Raw genomic sequence first — 12,340 nt, 5'->3', positions numbered from 1 at the left:
TCGCATTTACTGCTGCCTGCGCAACGCTGCCGGGGTTGGTCGATAGACAGCGGAGGAAGACAGCATATGTATAAACAGCAAGCAAAACATAGTGGTGTTCAGCACGCCATCCGAGGACCGGGCCAGGAAATATGGAGCTATCAATAAGCTCCGTTTTGGAGAACAAGAAATTGAAGCAAGCGCTTACAGAGCTAGCTCCTGATAACACATCCAAGGGTCTCATCAGAGGAATATCCAAAGAGGAGAGTCCGGAGGACATAATGACCAGTCTGGTCACGCCGCGCAATCCTGGGGTCTTGCACGCCAAGAGAATGGGTAGCACAGACAACGTGATCGTTTTATTTGAAGGTTTTCACGTCCCAAGCTATGTGAGATATGGAGCGATGCTTATTCGATGCTCCTTGTATAAAAAGCAGATTGACATATGCTATGGATGTGGAAGAACAGGGCACAGGGCTGACGTGTGCCCCAACCCGCAAGACAAGATTTGCCGAGAGTGCGTACGCAAGAATCTACAACGCGACCACAACTACCAAGCGGAGTGCCAACTCTGCGGCAGAGACCACCTCACGGGAGACAAGAAGTGCGACGCAAGATACAAGATACCGTACCTGGTCAGGAGACGTCGCTGGGAGCGACGGAGGAGGGAAGAACAATATGCCGAAGAGGAAGACTACTATTACCACAACAACAAAGAAGCCAGAGGGAGCAACAACAACAATAAGATGATATCGAGCAAGCATCCATCAACCGACAAAGAAGAAACAAGCAGGAAAAACTACGAGCGTGACCCTGGGAGAGAACGGTCCGGTTCCTTCCCGAGACTGTCCGGGGAAGCCGGCCGTGGACGCTCCAGGTCCAGGTCCAGGACCAGATCCCGGACCAGATCAAGGTCGAGGCCGAGGTCCGGTTCGAGCACTTCTCGAGGGGGAGACGGGCGCAAAGCACAGGTGAGCTGGGCAATTAGCGTGGTCTCCGGCACTGCTACTCAATCTCCTAAAGCTAAGGGGTCCGCCCTAGAACACCAAAGAGATTAGAAAGATGTTAGAACAGATTACTCGAGAGAATGCAACGCTTAAAGAAGAGATCAAGCAGTTTAGGGCAGAAAACACGAAGCTACAGCCAAAAAAAAAAAAGAATAGCAACACACCTTCCGCCCATAGGACGCCGACGCCTAGTCGAGCTCCAACACCTGTTCCCGCACAAGCGAACGGGGAAGCACCACCACACAAAGGGCAGGCGCAAGAAACGGTTGAGGAAAAGAGCGACTTTACAATCAGCGAGGTTATGGGAACGTTTAAAGAAATGTTTGATGGGATACAGCAACAAATTACAAACATGTATGTAGATATTAAACAACGATTCGGTGGATTAGAGAATAGAGTAGCGGCACTAGAAAGCAAACCAAAGGATATTGGGCCTACAGGCGCGGGACCCGTTAAAAGCAAACCGTAAAGCAGAGCGACTGCGGTGGAAAATAGCAAGGCCACCGGGGAAGATCAGATAAATCAACATGGCGCCGCGTAAGCAATACGCGATTTGGCAATGGAACTGCCGCGGGTATCGTCGCAAGCGAGGAAACTTGCAACAGTTCATAACAAGCAAGGAGCCGCCAGATGTCATCGCCCTGCAGGAGACCGGGGGGATGGCATAATTATCGGGATATAAATCTTACAGTGCTTCCGGCGAGAAGGCAACAGTCACGACGCTGGTATACAGAAACCTCGTGGCTGTCGAGTACGATACCGGAATGCGAGGCATAGACCACGTCCTTATTGAAATAATTCCCTCCCGCAAAGAAGCGGGAACTCTATTTATTCTGAACATATACAGTCCACCCCGGCACAAGCCGAAATTTGGTCCACTCTTCCGCAAAGCGTTGAGCGTAGCCGACAAACAGGCGCTAGTCGTGGTCGGCGATTTTAACGCGCCACACGCTGCTTGGGGATACAGATCAGGGAACATTAAGGGCCGAAGCCTATGGGCAGACGCTCAGCAGGAAAGACTAACGCTCATAACTGATCCTCAAGCAACCACCAGAATAGGAAACAGTGTAAGCAACGACACGACACCAGATCTCACGTTTACAAAAACGTAGTAGATTCTCGATGGAAAAACATGCAGGAAAGCTTAGGTAGTGACCATTACATCGTCGTCACAATGGTACAAGCAGGCCCAAAGAAAAAGAGAGGTAGAGAACTGAAACTTGTAGAATGGGACTCTTTCCGCAAAATCCGAAAGGAAGATGCGGAAGAGAATATAACGGACATCGAGAAATGGGCAGAGAAACTACAACAAAGTGTTAAACGAGCTACCAAAACTGTTCCAAAAGAGGCAGGGATTCAGGAGATGGATAGCAGGTTATTGCATATGTGGGAAGCGAAAGGTAGTATGCTGAAAAGATGGAAAAAGCAAAAACATAATGGGAAATTGAGGAAGAGTGTGGCTGTATGGCTGAGTGGTTACGGCCCTCGCTTCGGGATCTTGGGAAATTGAGGAAGAGAATTGCGGAATTAGACAAGGAAATCGAAGTTTATGCGAATAGGTTAACCCAACAAAATTGGGAAGCCACGTGCAATTCGATGGATAGGCAAATGGGTATGTCCAAGACCTGGAACATTCTCCGATGCCTCTTGGATGCCGAGAGTACAAAAACTGTACAAAGACACAATGTACAGAATTAAGGTTATACACAGCTACGCAGGTACAGAAGAAGAGCTCTTTCGAGAGCTCCAAAAGATGTACGTTGGAGATGCGAATAGAGAACGACTCCCGGATTACAGCGGCAATGAGAATCCTGATCTCGATGCCCCATTACGGAGGCAGAAGTAAGATATGAACTTACCAGACTGAACCCGAAATCTGCACCAGGGCCTGATGTTATAACCAACAAAATGCTCAGAAACCTCGAGGATGAATCCATCCGAGCTCTCACAGACTACATGAAGAAGTGTTGGGAGCAAGGTGACATTCCAAGTCAATGGAAAGCAGCCCAAATCATCTTTATACCGAAGCCTGTAAAGAAACTACACCTGACAAACTTAAGGCCCATATCGCTAACATCCTGCGTCGGTAAACTCATGGAACATGTGGTTCTCAAACGCCTCACGAGATACATGGATGATGGAGGACTTTACCCACATAGCATGGTTGGATTTCGACCAAAGTTATCGACGCAGGATATTACGCTCCAACTGAAACATCACATTATAGATGCGGGCGCGAAAACTCTAGATACCAAGGCGATACTAGGGCTCGATCTAACAAAGGCCTTTGACACTGTCACGCACCAAGGCAGTACTGCAAAATTACCAAGAGCTGGATGTAGGACGTAAAACATACGCGTACATCAAAGACTTCTTGACGGATCGTACGGCAAAGATTACAATTGGGGGAACCAAATCGGAGGAGATCAAAGTAGGTAATAGGGGTACTCCGCAGGGGTCGGTCCTATCCCCCTTTCTAGTCAACGTGGCAATGATTGGTCTTCCTGCGAGACTGGAAAAAATAGAAGGACTCGGAGACAGCCTACACGCGGACGACATTACCCTCAGGGTGGCGGCTGGAAGCGATGGGCATGTGGAAGAGATCCTCCAAACAGCAGTAAACACGGTCGAAGACTACATCAGAGACAAGGTAATGCGATGTTCCTCTCAAAAATCAGAACTTCTGCTCTATAGACCCACATGCAGAGGTCGAAAAAGCATTAAGGAAAGGCCGGACGTTGTGGTCACAGTAGAAGGCACCAGGATACCGATAGTGGAGAGCCTAAGAATACTGGGACTCCACATATCCGAAAACGGTCATAATGGAGAAGCCATTAGACTACTGGATAATAGTGTTCACAAAACAATTAGACTAATAAAGTGAATATCCAACAGGAACTATGGCATGAAAGAGCACAATCTTATTCGATTAATAGAAACATTCGTAATCAGTCGTATTGTATATGTGGCCCCTTACCTTAGGCTCTACGCTGCGGAGAAAGCCAAGATAGAATGTATCCTTGTAGAATGTAGCTCAACTTGCTCGTTGCTGCTGTTGCGCTGACTCACTCCAGCGTTTTCACACCGAGTTTCCGCGGTCATCGAGTGAGATGCGTTCATGTTTGCTTGTGCGTGCGTGACAACATGCTTGTTATTTAGTTAGTGTGCCTATGTTAACAAGCTTATACGAACGATAAAACTACTATCCTTACTTTGTATAGCTGTCCACTAATTTGCTATCGCAATCGATGCTTCGCGTTTCGGGCGAAACTGTGACTTTTTGTATTCCAGATTGCTCAGCTCGCGCTATTGTCGTTCAAGCCAGGCGTGAAAATGCTATCCAGGTATTTGGGGTTTTATGCAGGGCATCATAAAATGGCTATAGTAGAGCTATCTGCCATAGTAGAAGCGACTAATTTGATTACCCGAAGGGGTGTGTCTTAAACCGGGTACTCTGTTCAGACTCGAATTCTGGGCTAAAGATGAAAAACCACAGCATGTGCGCAGTGGAGCGTCTCGTGTACACTATGTTGAAACCCGGCTTCTTGGCTTTTGCGTGACACGGATGCCATGACATAGTGGGCCCATAAACACGGCTACTTGGGTATCACTCGTCTTTTCAGCCATGACATAAGAGGCATTTTGAATTTGACATCATTACCTGATGCCGCGAAACGATAGATTCATTGTGCAGTACGTGGACCATCAATTAATTTCTGCTAACTTACTAAGAGACGTGGAAGTTTTCTTCCATCGACTAGGTGTTGCCGTCACGTAGCTGGAGACCTTCCATAAAATTTGGCTCGCCCTATCGTCATTACGCGCTTGTGGTTGACTAGATGAGAGCATCTTGCATGTAATGTTAACTTGCTCGCTTTTTGCCTAGCATAGGCGAGAACTGTGCGTCAAGCTTAGAGCTCCGGAGAATCGCGTTCGTTATTTAGGAACTCTTCTTGGACCGTATATAGAGCCATCCCAAGATATTGAAATGAGGGCCGTATGTGCTGTGCAGATTTTCTTTCTCGTTAGATCCAATCTAGGTGCAAAGTACTGGCAGCGTGCATGCGTTTGAACTTAGTTAACTGTTTCTACTTTTACGTTTCTAACTTGCCATATATAATACAATAGCAATTATGTGGACACTCCAGGCGTATTTCAGCTGTTGCCGTCGGCATGGGCGTCACCGTGAGAAGCTGGTTATTTATCAAGACTAATTATGTAATTAGGCGGAATGCAAAACATAATCCGAATATCTCAATGCGACGGCAAACATTACCTTTGGTCTGACTAGCTACGTGGCATTTGCATATTTTTAAATATTGGTGCATGATAGCATGATAGTTGCGACACCTTGTATATATTGCGAGACGGCTGTTCAACCTCGACGGTAGATTATGCAGGCCGCGCGCTGAAGAGAATGACGCTGACCATGATATATATATTGTGGGAAAACCCCTCGGTCCCGCGGTCCATGGCCACAGCTCCAGTCTCGGCCGGCCGGCTTCCGGGTTTTCACATAGGTGGGACGAAATTGAAAATACATAAAATAAAAAAAAAATGTCGCGGCTTCATCCGAAAGGCGAAGCATCATTTGCGATAGCAAATTAGTAGAGAGCTATACGGAGTAAGGATAGTAGTTTTATCAGCTGTATAAACTTGGACATATAGCAGCACCAGCAACGCGCAGAACTGTTGTCAACGCCGTCGGCGTTTTGCCCGCGTTCGCACCGAACGCGCGCGGCGTTGGTGACTGTTGCCGGTGCCTCTGGCGGCGGATCGGAGGTTTTCGACGATATCAGAACGGGACACTCATCGAGCAGCGTCGGAAGGCTTTAGCACCTTCTCGCCTCGCAACATTTTTATATAAAAAACACCATCCAAGCACTCCGTACAGATGGTTAACCAGCGAAGCTGAAACGTGCGGCCCCGGTGTTTAGCAGTGGGTTAATCCCGACGCTGTATTGAAGCGTTTCTCAATTATTGGTTACATGTTTGTGCTTCTAGTGGAACGCAAACGCCAATGGCGGGCGGATGCTGCTAACCACGACGCCGAGCTAACTCGAGATATCGAACGCATGCGACAACGGCGAGCCGAGGAGGAGGCGTTGCGGGCAGAGAAGCGTCAACGTGGCAATGGCGCGAGCGCGAACGCGTTCGCCGGGGCCAACGCCCACTTTTGGCGGGAGTTTCTCGAGTGGCACTTTGACTTTGGCTGCGACGAAACGTCCACGTTGAAATCGCGAAGTGGAACGCAAGCGCCAATGGCGGGCGGACGCTGCTAACCACGACGCCGAGCTAACTCGAGATATCGAACGTATGCGACAACGGCGAGCTGAGGAGCCGGCGTTGCGGGAAGAGCAGGTACGATGCAGAGAACGATGTCACTAACGGCTCTGCCAATGGCGCGCGCGCGTGGGTGTGACGTAGAGAACGACGTAACTGATGGCGCAGCCAATGGAGACGTTTAGAGAAACATGGGACGAACGGTTTTTCGTTTCGCCTAGCCATATACAGCTTTCGCTGTAATACGCATTTGGTGCCGCAACTAAACATCGCCTCCCCTCCCTCCCTCCCGTCCCCCCATGGCCTTTCGCGCGACGGACGACGTCGCGTTTGCTCTCCGCCGTGCGTTCGCTTCCCTTGAAAGCGCGCGTCCCGCGCGCGCTTTCACTCTCAGAAATAGCATACGACGCGCAGGACGATTTGATCGCTGTTGGACTTCATACAGAACCTCACGGTGACGGTGACGATGACGACGACGGCAAAAATTCGTTTGGAGTGTCCATATAATTGCTATCGCAATAAAATAAAGGCAGGTAGATGTCGATGGTTCTACTTATGGTTGATGATGGATATGACATCAGAGCACAGGTTTAGTACAGTAAAGAGCTAATTAAGTGTCAGGAATAATTAGAAACAATTAAGGAAAATCTACATGCCGCAAACCAAAGCACACAATCGTACACTTTAGATACCCACTGCATCCGTGCAGGTTCCCATGAAATTCGAAGAACAAAAGTGACGTCATCAGTGACGTCACACTTAAACCAGGGGTACCCGCTCATTACTAATTAAAATAAAAACAAGCTAATTAGAGCTACATACCACCTGACACAGAGTGAACGCCTGCCTAACACAGCGGGGGGGGGGGGGGGGGGGGCGACGTCACTGCCTCCTCTCTCGTTCCTCCTCTTTCGACGCGCACCTGCTCCGTCGCTCGTTCGCGCGCGCCAGCTGGGGGCCGTCCTCTAGCGGGCTACCCGTCGCGCCCTCCTTCGCTTCCTCGCCCCCTCCTCTGTGCGTGGCGGTTTCCCGGTTTCCCGCCAGTTCCGTTCGCTCACTCCTCCGAGTTCGGTTTCGCGCCCTACACCAGGGTACACCAACGCCGAGGCGCGAGTGCCACTATAAGACACCTAACTCAAGGATTAGGGTGGTTTCTCATTTTTATTTATTTATTTATTTATTATCATACAAAAAATTAAAATATGGGGCTTTACGTGCCAAACCACGATCTGATTATGAAGCACGCCGTAGTGGGGGACTCTGGAAATTTGGAGCACCTGGGGTTCTTTAACGTGCACCGAAATCTAAGTACACGGGTGTTTTCGCATTTCGCCCCCATCGAAATGCGGCCGCCATACAAGGCATTGTAATGCCTTGCAGCAAAGATGTATTATCGCTTGTAATTTGTTTACTCTTGTGGACTGTCACGTACGAAACGTACAGCTTCGACCATTCATGCGCTATCCTTGCAGTGCGTCATTTATTGTGTTTATATAGTGCGCATATATTCAAGTGGACGCCGATTCATTTATTCTTGACACGTTGGCGATAGAGTTGCCGTGCGTTTCCGTGTCAGTTGGGGTAGATCATGTGTGTAGATAGCTTGCGCGAAACTTCCTATGACTGGAAGCGGCGCTACTCCTTTTGTCATAGTTTACCGAGCGGTACTCACTCTTGCCGACGTTCCTGGGCAGAAGCCTTTTCTTTAACGGTTAGTGATACAACGTTGGCGGATAAGCAAATTTCTGTATCCTCGAGGAAAGCGGTACATCTCGAAGTGCCGGTGACACGTACTGACAGTGCAGCAGCGGTCCGCGAACTTGGCCACACAGATTCATTCCATTCCTTAATATGCCAATCACAATTGTTGCAGCCAACTACTGCATACGTCTTTAATCCACATGATTCAATTCAGCGTGATTGGAGTAGTGCGTGAGCGAAAACTCAGTTGCATTTCCGACAGCGGATCGCACAGAAGCAAGGAAGAAGCGGCAATCATAGAATAAATTTAATTAAGGGCGGTAATGGTTTCGTATTCGTGCGCTGTCGCTGAGGCGACGTGTGGCGCACCGCCGAAAGCGCCATCTCGTCTCTCCGGAACAAACTGCTCCGCGAAAAGGGTCCATAAGGACTGGAATAAGATAAACAGGCAGGTACATCAAAAAGAACAGATACATTTGAGTGATTTCAAAAGGTGATCAGTTGCTGCGGTATTGAATGGTGATGGATAGGCTACGGTGGCGATGGAAGAAGGAAGATGGTTCCAGTCAGCACATGTTCTTGGCATAAAAGAATGCCGGAACTTGTCAGTGCAACAACGCGCAACAACTTCCTAACTTCTGTGATCGATACGGATGACACAGACACTGGCTGCGAAATCAGTTGCTGATTTATTGAACGGTGATGGAACGCTTATTGGAATCAACAAAGGCATGAGATGTTGCGCTGAGTTTGAAGGCTATGAAGGTAAAGTTACGATTTCATGCGCGAGACACTGGTGGTATACGTGAATAGTTAGACATAATAAAACGGACTGATCGATTCTGAGGTGATTCCAGAGATTCAATAAGAGCGCGGTGAGCGGGGTCCCAAACTGAATTCGCGTTTTCGAGCTTTGGATGAAGGAATGTTTGATCAAGTAAAAAAAGCCGCAGTTTCGATCGTCCGAAAGGCGGAGCATCGATTGCGATAGGAAATTAGTAGACAGCTACAGAAAGTAAGAATAGCAGTTTTATTGGCCGTATAAACTTGTAAACATCCCCTTATTAACTAAATTAACAAGCATGGTGTCACGCGCTCACCATCAAACATGAACATATCTCTCTCGATGACCGCGGCAACTCGCTGTCAAAACGCTGGAGTGAGGAAGCGCGTTGCCAGCAAGCGAGCGAATTGACCATCGCGCTGCCTCTCGCTTCCACGCGAACAAAGCGGCGAAAACGCAGCTCACGCGAAGCTAGCAGTTGGAGCACTCTGTTTCCATCGCCGATCGCTCTCAAGATGGTGCCCGCGTGGCCGCGCCATACGTTGCAGCCGCCGGTGTAGAACGCCCCCCTCCCCTTCCCTCCTTCCCCTTTCCCCGGTGCCTTGCGCGCAACGGAAGACGGCGCGCTTCTTCCCTGCCTTCCACGCTTGCGCGCCAGATTAAGCCGCCATCGTCGGCTCGCCTTCGCACGCTTTCACTCGCACATACAGCATACGACGACGATGTTATCGTCCTCAGACTTTATACGGAACATCACGGCGATGGTATAAATGCGCCTGGAGTATCCATGCAATTGCTATCGCAATAATTGTCGGCGCTGTGGAGCTTGGAAAGCCGAAAATGCGGTTGGCGTTACTTATGATGTCAATGTGAGTGTGTCATGACAGGTCATCAAATATGTAAACACCGATATATTTGTATGCAGCTAATGCCATCGTCAATGATGTCTGTCAGCGGAAAAACCACGTAATCAACGGGAAATGAAGGTGCGGTGAAAGTTTGGAGACAAATTTATGTATACCCATAAAAAAGTACAATTGCAGTAGGAGAGACATTAGGCTGCGATTTTCCGTTATATATTGATACAAAGCAAAAATACGTCTATAGTACTCTATATACTTTAGAATGCTTGTTTTCAGACTTACGAGTAGCGTTAGTGCTCATGCCACGCGGCAACCTTGAGTGGTGCAAGGTGTACAATCTTTACTGTGTGCTCACATCACCGCCCATCACGATCCGTGTGTAAGTACTAGATCAACTATATAAGGTAGCCCTTCGGTTCACGTTCCCCCCCCCTCCCCTATTCGGTGAATACGGGCAAACAAACCCCTAAACGTGGCCATCCATGCTAACATCGCACCATCCAAGGGATGCAGTGCGCAGCTGCAACATGTTGCACTAACAATGTTTTTTCACAAATAGCATATCCCTTGCTGAGGGGCCAATCATGTGGCTGGGCCCATACTTCATGTTAAGAAAGAAATGGAACTACCACAGGCACCGTGGCCTCTTTAAATTGAATTTTGCTTTCCGGAATAATAATGACTTCTAAAACAGGGCTGTGCAAGAAATATTACAGCTTATCCACTTACTGCATAAGCCACAGATGTTCAATGCACCATAAGTCAAGGAAGGGACGCCAACCACGGCTGCACTACGATGGTGCTGCACTTAAACGTGGTGCTGTTATATTTTCCTTAACTGTACCTTCCTGATTAAGAGTTACAACTTCAGAATCTGCTCGAAGTGCAGCGGCATTTGCACCAACATGAGTTCCAGGAAGAATTTCTTCGTCTTCACTGCCTTCCTAACCCTGGGCTCCTTACTCAGGGCATTCGAAGTAATTAACAGCCGCAGAAAGCTTCTTAGATACGAGCCATCACAGCATCGTCGGCTGGATGAGGGTAATAGTGAAATGGTGGTGATTCGGCCCATGTCGCAGCAAAGGTCTTCTCTATACAACTGGTGGCCAAAGCACTCCAGGCTTTCGAGGACTCTCTGCAGTAGCTCCATTCACCGCTGGCACTATAAACTCGTCTCGTCGGCTCGGTGGTCTTCAGTAGGCGCCTCCGCCGATGCATCCACATCCTCGCTGATCTACTAGCCCGAGGTGGTGGGCGATAGCGTCCTCCTCCACATTTAACTGCCACGAAGCTGAATAGCGTGAGCGCCGGCATATGCCTCCAGATGGTGAGCACAACGGCGGCACTTCGCTCAAACACCACCACAGTGTCTTCTTATGTACCCCACTCTGCTACATCGAAACTGTAAGGGAGGCCTGCCAGGAATTAGAATTACGCACTGGCATCCGGAAATCGCTGGCAAATCGAAGGACGGGAGCTTGTGGCTTCCTTATTTGAGTGTCAAAACCACATTGCGGTTCGTGATCTGCCAACTTTCTGTGCCTTTACAACGCCACATTCCTCTGGTAACGGAGTGCTCCATGCCATACGACTCTATAGTGTTTCAACAATACGCTTCTGCTCCCAGATGAGGAACCTAGAAAAGTTTCATTTTAATGTGAAGCAGCATCCTTTGTCTCACTCTTCCTCTTTATGATTGCCTGTCGGCCTATATCTCACTTGGTTTTGAGCCCGCGCCCGCCTCTCGATCTCGAAGGTCTAGGGTAGTTCAAACGCATGTTCACACAAGTTGCAGTGCCACGCCACAAGTTCGCACAGCATGTCCGTGGAGCGTAATCCATTCCCCTCGTAGTATCACTCTTAGCACGGTAACGTTTACTAAAGGGGTATATTCTCACAAATTTGTGCACCTATAAAGAAAAGTTACATAGTGACCTTTATTTAAGTAACCTTTAATAAAGGGCATAATCTTACAAATTTGTAACCTATAAGTTGGAAACAAAATTGTAACCTTTACTTAAGTAACGTTTAATAAAGGGGCATATTCTCACAATTTTGTGCACCTATAAAATAAAGGACCACGTGTACCTATACTAAAGGTTACTGTATAGTAACCTTTAGTATAGGTACAGGTAGCCTATATGTATGTAACCTTTCGTGTAGACATACAGTCTTGCAAGGCTTCACACGTGCGTCCTTCTGCGCATGTCCATGAATTTAGGACATTGATTCTTCGGCCAACCACCAAACTTCACCGCAATACACTAGCGTAACTCACTGAACAGAACTTATAAAAATTCTACTTCAAATGACCGGCCGAATTTCTACAACTTTCGGTTACCAACGTCAGCAGGATACTCGCTTCTCAAAATATAGGCATTTAAGGCACTTCGTCATAACTTCTCTGCTGCGTTATATTAGCGCTTTGGTCAAGGTTAGAGCACTGCTATAACTCAGCAGAGAAATTATGACTGAAGTGTCATAAAAGCTTATGGTATCAGAAAAAGGTATCCTTTCGACGTAGCTAACGGAAAGTTGTTGAACTTCGGCTGATCTTCCGAAATACAATTTTCCTGAAAACGCTGCACAGTGAGTTACGCTAGTGCCCTGCAGTGAAGTTGAATGGGTGGCCGAAAGAGCAATGTGCAAAATTCATGTGCATGCGCAGAAGGACGCGCGGGTGACAACGTGCAAGACTGGATGCCTATACGAAAGATTACAAA

Source organism: Dermacentor silvarum, chromosome 1 (genome assembly GCF_013339745.2).
Source record: "Dermacentor silvarum isolate Dsil-2018 chromosome 1, BIME_Dsil_1.4, whole genome shotgun sequence".
NCBI classification, from domain to species: Eukaryota; Metazoa; Arthropoda; class Arachnida; order Ixodida; family Ixodidae; genus Dermacentor; species Dermacentor silvarum.
The sequence above is the reverse complement of the archived record's forward strand: the minus strand, read 5'-3'. Positions refer to the sequence as shown.